General features: G+C 36.7%; 1 protein-coding gene across 2 annotated transcripts in view; it reads left to right on the forward strand.

Annotated features, from left to right (window-relative positions):
• ncoa3 (nuclear receptor coactivator 3) overlaps window positions 1–14,121 on the forward strand; it is an 87,523-nt gene that overhangs the window by 37,352 nt on the left and 36,050 nt on the right. The window lies entirely within an intron of this gene.

Below are 14,121 nucleotides of genomic sequence, written 5' to 3' on the forward strand. Positions count from 1 at the left end.
TTATTGACAAGCTACACAATCACATTTGCTGCACAATAAATCGAAAAAAGATTGCGATCTTGATTTGACCCTACACAAGATCTTAATTCTGCATTTTACAATTTACATAATTATATTTTCATGGTGTAAAGAAAAGTGTAAAGGCTGACGCACAAGTCTTCACATTGTTATTGTCATTGTATTTATAAGGTATAATTTACCCAAAAATGTACTTTCTGTCTTAATGTAATGATGAATTCGTAGCCACATAAGCTGACGCACTGTTACCGAAAGGATTCGCGTCTATTTTAGTGAATAGAACCTGCATAGGCTGTGGAGTAGGGGTGTCAAAATTGCTTCTTTGGTACACCGCGATGAGGACAATTCGGCATCAGTTCAGTAATAATCATAACTGGTTATGTACTGACATCATTTATCTCATATGCGCTAGGTCGCCTTTGCTTACTATGGCGAGGGCAGCGAGCACAAGTATTTACAATGCTCCAACTACTTAAAAAGCAGGAACTGCGCACAATTTCACTGCATGTGTGTTTGCTGGACAGTCTTTTTTTCTTTCACTGTGATTGAGAGAATGAAAGAAAACTCTATTTCTCTCTGTCACTGTGGTCCATTTGACCTGCTGGCATGACTTTTCCTCTCCTCTTTGCTGTTACAGCGATACTTCTGGATACAGTCACGAGCGCGTGTCTGCAGAGTTTTCTCCACTTTGTCTATCATGGATCAGTTGTGATCGCCGCTTACCGTTTAGTGGTTAGTGTGTCGACACATGCACTCGAATGCTCTCAGTAATTCGAGTTCGATTCCCGCCTCGTGGTCCTATGCCGATCCTTCCCCTCTCTTGGCTCCCTATGCTTTCCTGTCAATACTCTCTACTGTCTTATACAATAAAGGTGAAAACCCCTAAAAAATTATTATCTAAAAAAAAATTATGAACAGTTGTATTCTGATGTCATCACTTTAGCGTGAATTAACAACCAGGACAAATTTAAAGTCTGTTCAAGTCCACCATTCAAAGTTTATACAACATTCAGCATTGTAACCTACAGTAGACTTACACATAGGCCTAATAATAATTCAAGTTGTACCAACACAAATCAATTGTGTGGAACCTATCATTTTTTCCAGTGTAATTATGAATAAAAAAGCAGTTTAATTTGCATTCATTTAAAGGGTCACGAAACACCAAAAGACATTTTTTGAGCTGTTGACAGTCGTATATGTGTCCCACACTGCTAAAAACACTATTAGGTCACCTATATTTCACTAAAAAGTGTAAATTGGTTGTTTTTGCGTTATTTCAAGCAAATTCGTACTTCCGGTTTGAAACGAATTTTTGAAGCTGCGTCACGGTCATGACATAATAACCTGTATTCCAGCGTGCAGACTGAGTGTCTGTGCCAGAGTGTGTCTTATAACGTCTTACAGTGTGATGCATTAATGCATGAGTAAGGCTTGGTTCAAACTAATCAGCGCGCTCTATTGTGCAACTTTATTAATATTCATTTGTCACAGTGCTTAGACGACAGACACACCACGTTGTATTGGCAAAACAAGCGTGAAGTGTTGCTTTTATAGTTTGCTACAGTTAAGTTTCGTTTTCATTTTCTCTCTGTGAGAGCTCAGACTCACGTGTGGATTAACAGTGTACGCGACGCGCGACAACAATAACTTACATGTCTAAGGAGGAACATTTTTTACCTGAGAGCTGTTCTCATCTGCAAACGCTGAGATTCGGATTCGCTTGTAGTCTTCTCTTAATAAAGACGCGGCTCTAGTTGCTGGTGATTGTCCTGTCTCTACAGATTTGGTAAGTGAGCGAGCAGTGCTCTTTGTTTATTCAGTTTGTTCGTATCGAAGAAACTATTGCACGGAGTGTAAACATGTTAGCACCACAACCAAACTTCAACCTCGTGTAGGATTTTCACCGCATTTAGTGACCGGAATAACATTTTTTTTCTCATTCGCCGTGCGGTATCAAACATTGCATGAAAAATACACACTTAGAGCAGTTCCTCGAATCAAATATCTCGTTTGTTGCGAGGGGCATGAATGAATTCCCTGAATAAAAGAGCCAAACTGCAGTTAAAGTCCACCATTTAATAATTTGGCAAATAATTCGACTACAGATGTCCATGTAGGTTAAACACCATCACTTTCTTTTGTGTGTTTGTGTGTGTATTTTGACTCTGAAACTTGCGCGTGCCCAAATAGACACTCCCACACCATCCCACTTTTCTTCCTCCGACACTCCCCCCTAAACAGAGCTGGACACGCCCACTTTTATCACTTTTTCCAAAGTAGAGGTTTGAAAACACCCTGCTGAAACGAGGGGGTTTCATGGCCCTTTAAGTTTGGTCTTCAATGTATTGCTCAGTGCAGGAGAATAAACATCTTTTAAGGAAACAGCCTTTAAAATTTGTGTTAGAATTAAAATATACAAGCACAATTCCATAATGAGCTAAGAAATGTAAAAGTTTAAGTTGGTATTTACTTTAGACTGATAAATGAACCACTTTATGAGATACCAAAAAGCCTTAAATATCAAAATGCACAACGAAATGGAAGCATAATTAGTTAAATGGCTTGTTAGGCCTTTTATCACACATGGAGGACAGACAGTCACAGGTGCCGCAGACACAATTATGAGTGTGTTTCTTTTCAATAATGCATTTGCCCCTTTAACTCGCTGTGATGGTTTTGAACGGCCCATTGAATTGGACTGCTGATATGTATAGAGAAGGGCTGAGCTGGACTGTGTGTGTGTGTTGTGTGTGTGTGTATGTGGCGACAGGAGGCAGAGCCATCAATAATGCAGGTTCGCTCTGTATGGGGTCAAGGCATGATGGGATATTAAGACGTTACCCTACTGGTCGTCAGGGAAACAGGCAGAGGAGACTGCTGAAATTGGGGAGGCTGCTTGTGGTTGTGTAGCCTATATCTGGTAGACCGATAGTAAATCTCCAGCTTTTCCATACTTTAATCATCATTAATAAATGATTCTTCCCCCTCCAGCCAGTATATTAGTTACCATAAAATGTGACTGATATATTTGTTTTAAACAAATAGTCGTTTCTTTCAGCGCTGCTGCATTTTAAAGTAGGAATCTCACAATGGCGTATAGCAAGGAAAGATTGTGTTTATAGACATTTATGTAATGGTCACAGATGGACAATGCATTAAGTGTTCACAGTGAATTCTTGATGATTTTGTTGAAGATTCTGTCGTTTTAAAAAAACAAAACGAAAAAAAAAAACGAATATTGGAGTTTTAATGTATTTCTTGTCTTTGTAATGTGGTTAAAAGCCTGTTTGCAAAAATGGTGACTTGGAATGTTCATTTTCGCTAGGTTTAAATATTTTTCTTTAAACATTATCATTTATTGTTATATTTTGTCTATATTTGTTATGTTTATAGCTACGTTTATCTTTTAACAGATATTTATATTAGCATTATAAGAGAAGAACTTGGATAAAGCATATGTTGTCGTGGTCATGTGTTTATTAATCCTGTTGAGTCAAATAAAAGCAGTTTAATCTTCTGTTTATCCTTTGCGATAGGTATTTGCCTAGCACTGGTGTTTCTTGGGGTTATTCGAGGCAATATTTGTTTCTTCTGTGCAACTGGTTTTTGCAGAAGATTTACTACTGATCACATCACTGTAGTTGCCTCACATGACGTGCAAGACAGTCACAGCTTTTGCTAAATTACAAATGCGGTTTTATGTCAATTTATTGTTCCGATATTTCCATTTAGTCCTAATATGTCTATTATCTCTTGATTTTATTAGGAATATTAGTTACTGATCAGTGCAAACTATTTTCCAACTGAATTAAAATAAAGTATTTTAGATGTTAGTATCAGAATTGTTAGTTTTTAATATATCTGTAACCTAGTGTGTTCCAAAACAGTGACGACAATTTGCGTTTAGAAGATATAAATCTGATATAAAGACGTAAAGCTTTTAGTTTGTGACTTCTGCCTAAATGGTTAACGGTTTTATTCATGTCACCTCATACTTCAGTTTCTCATAATCAAATGCTCTCTAGTATCTGACATGCCCACTCCCTTAAAAACGGTTCTTGTTTGCTTTTCATTTGATGAACTAAAGCTCAACTACTCTCACTGGCAGAGCTGTGATAAAACAAAATGCTGTTGAGTTGTTTTAAAAAAGGGGGAGGAGCTACACTGTCTCACACTGTGTTTGTGTTTTGGTTGAGATTACATTAAACATCAAATAAAAATGCATATTTCAAAGCACTTCACGGGACCTTTAAGGGAGGATTGAGCGTTAATTGTGGTCAAACCATTGTAATTCGCACCCTTTGTGTATGTGTCAAAAATATGCCTTTAATTGCAATAATTTTAATGATATAAAAATCATGTCTATTTGAATATATGCATACAAATAAATGTTTGCATTAAATGTGTTTTTATTATTATTGTTGATACTTTTGTCTTTTATGTCTACATTTTAAGTGTATTTTTAAAAAAATGTTTTGTGTTAAAATGTTTTTTATTTTAGACATTTTCATGCAATGTAATAAATATCAAGACAACACAGTAGCTATGTTTCCATCCACCTGTATATAAAAATCGGTTGATGGAAACGCCAAGATGCGCATACATTTTGAAAATCTGCATAAAAATATATGAACATAACTGAGTAGGATAAATGTTTTATTCTATACGAAAAGATGCATTTAAACTACCATGGAAACTTATCGAACAAATTCCAGTATGCACATTTTACAAAGTCATGTGATGTTGTTATAAGAGATCATGGGATCATAAAAATGTGTGTGAATGGAAAAACCAACATGCTGAGCACACTGTAAAACATCTGAAATGTTGTTTTGGTCATTCTAAAACGCTGCAACCATTTCATGTTATTATATTATTAATATTATTTCTTTGACCTGTTGGATGAATAATTATTTCTTTGACCTGTTGGATGAATAATTAATTCTTTGACCTGTTGGATGAAAATGCTGCTTTATTTGCACGCCTTTTATGCAATTATTCCAGTTTTGCACCTAAATTTAATTAGCATTTTTTGATGGAAACATTGCTATTGTAATATACATTGTCATTAACAGGAAAAAGTCCAAGGCACTCTGGAAAACAAAACTCTAAAATATATATATCAAAGAGCCTTTATTGACATGGTTATTCCAGGAATACTTTCTTTTGCTGTTTATTCTGATAAATCCCTTACCCAAAGTGCGCTGACACATTAATTAAGCTACCCCTGAGCACTTTTTGTTTGATTTTGGATTTTTATTATACATTTAATATATTTGTATATGCATATTTGCATACACAAATAAAGACATGCATATGTATACATTTTATTTGTGCTTAAAATAAAAAATGCTTACATTTTATGTAAATCTTTTAGGCCTATTTGAAAAATATAAAGTGTCATGCAAAAACAAAATGCTAAATGTTCTAAATAATCTAATTATTATTATTTTTAAGCATAATAACACTCCTGCAGAGGTTTAGAGCATGGCCTGTTTAACTATAGACATACAAAACAGAACTTCAGATGTCAAGCTCTTCTTAATAGAGTGATCGAGATGATGGGTGGTTGTTAAGATAAATTAGCCACGGGAAGACACACACAGACAGATTAACTTTGAAGAGACCTTACAGAAGAACTAGTTCAGCCCATGAGGTTGAATATGTAAATATGATTGCAAAGAGCCAGCAGGCATTTTCCAGGAAGAGGAAGTGATGACGCAGAGCTCTGTATGTGTGGGAAGGCGCAAACAGGATGCCTGCTTATGCTGCTTCCTGATTCGGATATTCTTGATAACTTTCCTATTAAAGTGGCCATTATTCTCAGAAATGCTGGAAGTAGGTCTTCGCTAAGAGATGCTCATTTAGTGCATTCTGGAAGAAGCCATTGCAGAGGCTCAGAGATAATGAGCGGTGCTCTTGAATGTTTTTATCAGATGCTCACTTCACCTTTTGAACTTCTGAGATACAGAGAATGGAGCCCGTAATGTCTTTAAAAAAATCTACTCGCCATCTCTGCAGTTAGGTCGGAAACATTAGATCTGCGTGCAGACAAAAGTTGCACTCTGTCTTTTTTCCTTTTATTCTGCTGTGCGCTTCTACATTCCGCATCTACTGTTTAATTAAAGGCGTATGTGAAGTGCTCGTCCTTTTGCTGAAGTTTTCTGACTCTTGCTATTTTTTTTTACTTTATTTTCCTCTCTCAGTGTTTTGCTTTAGCTCGTCGAGTTCATCTTTTCACATTCGCATTCATACTCACCCTCGCTTTCTCATGGTCTTCTGAGCAGAATGTTGATGTAGTGTCTGGCTTTGTTGCAGGTGCTCTTGGAGTATCGATGAGGAGGGAACTGTACACTGTGAATGGAGTATTACATTCTGTTGTTTACTCGCTCTTTTTTTTTTCAACAAAGTCTCTTAATCATTGCTAATTGGTTTATTTGTGGTTAACTGGGATTTAACTGGTTTTGGACTGAACTAGAGGGGTAGTCAACTCATAATTAAAGATTTGCCGCTAATTTGATCACCCTAACTCTGCGTTCACAACGAAGGCAGTGAGAGCGGCAACGTTTGCTCTGGACGCCCTGGCGACAATCCTGTCTGCCTTCACAGCTAAATTGTAAAAAAGCGTAAAAATGAGCTGCATTGATCTCGTTTTCAAAGGGGCCATTGCAGCACATCAGCAAATCACTTACATCCCCGCAATAAAACCTTTGTTGTGTGGGCGACGCAGTGGTGCAGTAGGTAGTGCTGTCGCATCATCTCAAGAAGGTTGCTGGTTTGAGCCTTTGCTCAGTTGGTGTGTCTGTGTGTTGTGTCTGTGTGGGTTTCCTCCAAGTGCTCCGGTTTCCCCAACAGTCTAAAGACATGCGGCGCAGGTGAATTGGGTAGACTAAATTGTCCGTAGTGTATAAGTGTGTGTGAGAATGAGTGTGTGTGGATGTTTGCCAGTGATGGGTTGCGGTTGGAAGGGCATTCGCTGCGTAAAAACGTGCTGGATAATTTGGCGGTTTATTCCGCAGTGGCGACCCCAGATTAATAAAGGGACTAAGCCAACAAGAAAATGAGTGAATGAAAGATTGTTGTGTGTGGTGTGGCTTTTCTCCACCTATTTAATATGTGTCCATATGTCTGAAATATTCTGAAGTTGTTATAGTTTGCCTTTTTTTAAAGAACAAAATATATATAACATTAATGCACATCAGTAACTATCAATTCCCGTAACTTTTTTAATGTATGTCCCTGTAAGAAAGTGTTGCAAATTCGGCGACCGCAATGGGGTATATGTCGAGCTAATGTGTTTCCCATACGGATACACTTCCGGTGACCTGTTATCGTGAATGTTTTTTCCATTTTTATGGTTCCTTTTACAGCATTGATGTTGTAATGTAATTCAAATACAATCAGTTAAACAGACTTTGGCATTTATTTAGTTGCTCGAGCGTAAAACGAGACAAAGTCGTTTGCTCGCACGTGCTCGTCAAAATGGGCAGGCTAGCGCAGAAGCTCCATTGAATATACTGGGGTAAAATAAATGCTCATATTATAAAGACATGGCAGGGGAAAATGTCATTTAATGCAGTGCTTCTTGTACACTCTGAGACTCACTTTATATCGGATATCACTCAGCCAGTGGAGATCGCTGATTTTTAAAGAAAACAGACCTTAAACCTGCCGATTTTTGCATTGGCATACAATTCACCAGAAACGATTAACCCAGGTTTCTGGCAAATTAAAAGTCCTATTAGCATGCTTCGGCATATGCCCTGTAATAAATCCCTTGGGAACAACTGTGATCAGAACCAAAGTTTAAATGACTGTGTTGTCTGTCCTCTCAAGTGGTAGACTTACACATTCTGATTGGTTGCCGCCGAACCACGTCAAAGGTCATTACCATAAAGTTGACTTGATTTCAACTCTCCTCGATGCCCACACTGGCAAAGATCCACCGCTCATCGCCACCAGCTCCCATTGAAAATGAATGACTTCTGGCTACATTGACGCTCTTGAGGCTTTTGTTGTGAATGCAGTTAGATTGCATTTTAGTTTAAAAACACATAAGTTTTGGTATGATTACACCTTCCATCCACACTACACCACAGTTTTCTAGCCCCGAAAACCTAGCGTTTTGGAAATGCTAAAGAGGCTGTTTTGGTTTTAAGACACTGCTGCTCCGTGTCAGTGTGGATGAAGAAATACGGAGACATCTGAAAATGTGTGGTTGGGCTTTTTTCTCAATATTAAGTACACAAAGCCTTTAGCCTTACATCTTTTCCTTAAGTTCAGACTTTGCAAATTTGATATGGAAAACAAAATCCCGAGGACACTTCGGGTAAATCTTCAAAGGAAACAGTGTAACTACTTTAGTAACACTTTATAGCATTACATCACTCTGGCTATATTGTCTCAATATCTTAACGGTAAAATGAAAACATGAAATAACTGCCTATTTTTATTTTGATATTAAAAACTTAACAGACACCAAAAATATTGAGGCTCTGTGTAGCTACATATTTAAATGAGCGTCATTTTCACTGTATGCATATTTAAACAAAATGGAGCACATAACATCACTGCCTCTTTTCATATTTATTGAGAAATATTAACTTTACCGACTCTTTTGCTGAATATCAGCTTTAATAATCAATAATGGCCATTGTAAAAGTATAACGTACAATAAGTTTATGCATTATAGGAAATAAAAGCAAGCAATCAGTCAAATGTGCAGAGCGTACATGGTTACATAAATTAACTTTAAATTATAAATTAATTTATAATTAATTATCTTTGCGCTCAGCCAAAACACTTTACCTGAGAACAAGTAATAGATTCAAAAGACCAAAGAGTCATTAGATGGAGACAAGATGAATTAAAAATCATGTTTAACAACTATAGTGAGATGAGATCCAGCGGTATATTCTTGATGAACTGTCCAACGTGTACAGCTCCCATCTGGGTACAGTAGGTGTGCTCAAAGCACCCAATAACTGCTTAGGGATCAGACACGCACATACGCTGCAGCGCATGCCAGTGTTTTGTGGTCATGTGATGTGTGTTTTCAGCAGTGTAGTGTGGACTGAGATCTTTTCAGAAATGCTAGGTGACACAACAGTGTAGACGTGGATTCTTTTCATTCTAAAGTGAAAGCACTCTTCAAAACTAAATCGTATTAGTGTAAACAGGGCCTCATGCAAGTGAACATGGAAGTGAATGGCTACTTACACATTAAGATGGGAAAAAAAGCATAAAATAAAACATTTACAGGGAAAATAATATTGCTAACTGTGCCTTGTTAGGTCTTATGAAGTGAAGTGACTGGTCTTTGCAAAAAGCTGAACAGAATTACTGTCATTAAGTTCATGCTTTGAAAAAAAAAAAGGGCAGCATGAAGCACAAAGGTAACCAGAATCAAGCACTGAGCACCTGTAAACAGAAACTTGCAATGCTTGCCCTTCCTCTGCGTTCTTTTGATTGGTTCACACTGTTTGCAACCAACAGTGATGAGCAATGCTGTGTGTAAAAGTTGAATTTTTTTTTCTTGATTCACCATCTAAAAATGTGGCCTCACAAGATGCAGTCTTAAAGGTCACACACGTTCCTTGGTCATGTGTTTACATTGAAAAACAATAGTAAAGTAGTTTATTGGAAAGGAAAAACACGTTCTGTGTGAACCACCCCTTAGGTTGTGTTTATGCAAGTATGTTTTCATTTAAAACAGTGTTTTAGAATAAAAACGCTGCTTTTCCAGACTTGCATTTATATTGTTTTTCAGAAAAATGTTCTTCATTCACACTATACTGCCTGAAGTACATGATACATGGCCAATAGTCCAGAAGTAAAACTAGAGAGTGATTGGGAATAGACGCACCTCTGTTTTCTTTTCAAACTTGCATTTAAGTCTATACTGAAAAGTAGCAGTAGCACTAGCGTTTCCAATCTAAAATGGGGTCTTTTCAAAATGCTTCATTTTCGTTGAAGACGTCGTAATAGTGTTGACACTAGCCATAACCTTAACAAAACTTTTGCGTTTTAAAATGAAAACACGCTAATGTGAATTACCTCATTCATGTTTCCATTTGTCCCAGAAGTGACTATACTTGGTTGTTATACTTTAGTTTCTGATGGGTTATGTAAAAGGGTGAATTGAAGACTAGTTTATTCACCTTTTATGCTTTAGATGTGAATTATCATTGTTTCATGTCATTATTTGGTAGTTTAATAATAATATAATTGCATTACAGTTTCAGTTGTTCAAACAAGAAACCAATTGTCTTAAAGAATTGGTGAAAAAGCAATTGCACATCCCTTTTTGCCTGAGGCTATGGGTTGAAATAATAAAAAATCCCTTTAAAATCTCCCAAAACCCATCTCATACCAACCAACAGACCAATTTGCACCAGAAAACTAGCTTAGGATTGTTAGGAATGACATTCCACACTCCTGTGACCTGTAAATGACCTCTAGCTTCTGGTCCTGTTGTGTTTAAAATGGACAAACATTTAAATGCCACTTATTCACTTGATTTAAAATGCGTCCATAATATTTTTTATTTGAGAAATAACTCCATTTTTTTATTATGTACACTCTGCCCATCTGTTATTGCTGCCAACAACCACACATATTTTTGTCACATTGATTGGTCAGTGTGTATTGCGAATGTAGTCATTGTGAGAGTGACTCTATACCATTGCTTATTTTGATTCAATCAATTACACTGGGTATTGGGTAAGTTAAGAAATTTTTCACCACATAAAGCAGTCTAATGGCATTAGAAGTTTAAGATTTTCTCCACAAAATGTAGACTATTGGCTGCTTTTGTGATGGATTTAGGGTGTTTTCATGTCATTTTTATAGAGTCTGACAACTCAAACTTAGATAAAAATATCCTCACTTATGTTCCACAGAGAAAAAGCAATATTTAGAATGGCATGAAGGTGATTATATCAAGACTTTTGGCTGAAATGTTCCTTTACTGGTTTAACTTTATTTCTAAATGTTGCCTTGACCTCAACAGTCATAAATGGTTATTATCCGTTTATCATTTCTTTTCCTCCACTGCACAAAGAGAAAGGGTGAAAAGGGCTAAAAGTGAAGTAAGGAAAAGTTTGGAAGATGCATACGCTTCTGCTCTGTTTTCTCCCCCGGTAGGTTTGTGACAGACAGCTGTACGAGTCAGCACAGGCAGTGCAGTGTGAGTACTGTTGTGTAATGTCTCTCAGTCGGACTCAGGAATGATGAGCTCATATTGATAGTTTTAAGGTGACAGAGGGCAAACTGTGTGTGTTTTACTTGGAGATAGTTTACCCAGAAGTCAAAATTGTCGTCATTTACGTACTCGTGTCATTCCAACCCTGGATGACTTTTGCTCTTATTTGGAAAATATTTTTATGCATCTCTTGTCAATGTTGATCAGTGGTTTTATGTAAAAAAGTAATTAATTCTGTTCATCATTTAAGAAAAGTCATATCTATTTAGATGACTTGTAGTAAGCTGCTTGATTGATTTGGATTACTTTTACGATGTCTCCATTCATTTTTAAAAAAATCATGAAAATGTCAATTATGTGACTGTCAAAATGTCAAATTGTATGTGTTTGACATGGCATGAGATTATGCAAATAAGCAAAAATGTCATTTTTTTTAATGCAAACTCTCTGAACTTTTTGTTTTGTTTTTGTTATTATTAACGGAGGGGAAAAGGTTGTTTGCATGTGTGTATTCAGTGAGGGAAGGGGAAAAGACTGCAAGCCGATGGTCTGTGCTCTGAGATTTCCGCTGAACTCTGGGAGGGGTCAGGCGCGGGGCAAGGTCAGGGCTTTAAACAAACACACTCGCACACATGCACGCATACAGCGGAGGGTCTATGACCAGAGTGACAGAGACTGATAACAACAGCAGAAACCAGAGGGAATCAAATAAAAGCTAGAGACGGCCATGTGTGCAGTTATATATGAAGGCTTCTGGACAATGCAAACAGAGCGACTTTTCTGAGCAGCTTTTCTTTGTGTTTGTGTGTGTGTGTGGTTTACTTTTGACTGACTCCAAGGTGAATTCTAGTGAATAGATGAAGACATTTCACTTGAAGTTCAAACATATGTCCTAGCAGAATAACCAAAATTGTAGTTCACACTCTTTCTTAAAGTATTCTATGAGAGCTTCTATTGACCGCATATGACAGTGCTTTTACACTCTTTATGCTTTTTAAAGTTGTGCATCACAACTAAAAATGCATCCAAATTACTAAACTGTATTTGTGACCTAACATACATTTGTTTTGTGTTATGGGTGGAACTTTTTGTTTAGGTGATCAATAGCAGGTGGTCAGAAGGGTCAGACTAACCCTCCTGGTGACTTACTGGTCAAAAATGAACCAAATAAACCCAAACAATTGCCTTTTTTATCCTGGATTTTGGTGACTTTTTCTAAAATTAGAAAAATATAATCTTTTATTTTCATATTTTCATGAAGGCTGTACACATTTAGGGTTCAGCGGTTATCCTTTGAGTCAATTTTTGCCCCAGCAGAATTTACTACACAAAGAGTTGTAGTTTACTGACAAGATATGCAAAATCACATTCATCATTCTGTCATAATGACAGCTGTTTGCGTAGTTTCTCAGTGAATTATGTCTAGGGCCAGACAGAATTTTTGAACATTTTTAGCTATTTCTGCGCAGAATGTTTGTGAATGATTTTGTAAGTGTTGTAACTAAACTTAACTTATGAAATGAAATATAACGAGTTTTAACTTTTATTTAACGTTTACAATTCAAATCCAATTAGATCCACTTATTTGGTAAACAAAGCAAGCCCCTCATACTAAAAGACAGAAAATATTACTTTACAAACTGTGTTGTAAATAAATGTACATTTGCATATTCGTCAATAATAGTACTAAAAATTCATTTAAAAAGTGAATTAATACAAATTTACCCACAATCACAAGTAAATAAATAGACTCAATGATGGCTAATCACTGATAATGGCTTAAAGTCTGTGTAAATCTGTGGATATCTTTGTTGCTCCACATTTAATAAAGTTATTACTTCAATGTCACTTTAGAATTTCAGTTTAAAGTAGTCAAAAAGTTGCATTAAAGTTTCACTACCAATGAGTTTCACTACCAATCAGTACTGAGATTTTAAAAACGTCCATTTCTTTCAAACATTTAAGCGATGTTGAGGGTGTTCTTAAACATTACTGATTTGCCATTGTGTTTATGTGATCAACCAAAATGACTGTGATTGGTCATCTGTTCACCACTGTTCTCAGTGTACATACACTGATACAAACACTGGAGCTGTTCAAAGCTGCGAAGATCAGCTGGGTCTGTTTATTAATCGACTGATCTTCAGAGCTTTAAACTGCTCTAATGTTCCTGTATCTGTGTTACAGCGGTGAATTGATGTGCTTCACGGCCAATCACAATTTTTCTGTTGAGCATGTTAACACAATAGCTATGTTTCCATCCACCTATTTTAATGCACCTTTTGGAAATGGGCATAACAAAACGGCTGATGGAAACGCCATGATGAGCATAAATTTTGAAAATGCACATAAAAAACGTATGCACATAACTGAGTAGGATAAACTTTTTATTCGATGAGAAAAGATGAGCATAAACTACGATGGAAACACTTTTACTGCACAAATTTCAGTATGCGCATTAAAAAAGGTCATGTGATTTTGTGATGAGATCATGTGATGATGAAAATGTGTGTAAATGGACAAACCAGCAGACTGAGCACAATGTAAAACATCTGAATGGTTGTTTTTTTTTTCATTCTAAAATGCCTTACTATTTAAGTATTAGTGTTATTATACTATTAATAACCTCCAGAATTAAAAGTGTCTGTGCTCCGCATCTGACACCTTCAAACGCCACCGCACGTTCACTGCACGTCAGAATTGCCTTCTGAGGCGCAAGTCATTTATTAGATGAAGAAAAGATTCACGCAGCTTCCCCTACTGCAGCAAATTCAGTTTTTACTGTTGGTATTTGGCGCCAGTTAATCAGGAAGTGAGGATTTTGTTTTCCTTTGACTCGTTGGATGGAAACGCAGCTTTATTTGCACGTCTTTTATGCGATAATCCAGTTTTGCGCA

The sequence above is a fragment of the Danio rerio genome, chromosome 11 (genome assembly GCF_049306965.1).
Source record: "Danio rerio strain Tuebingen ecotype United States chromosome 11, GRCz12tu, whole genome shotgun sequence".
NCBI classification, from domain to species: Eukaryota; Metazoa; Chordata; class Actinopteri; order Cypriniformes; family Danionidae; genus Danio; species Danio rerio.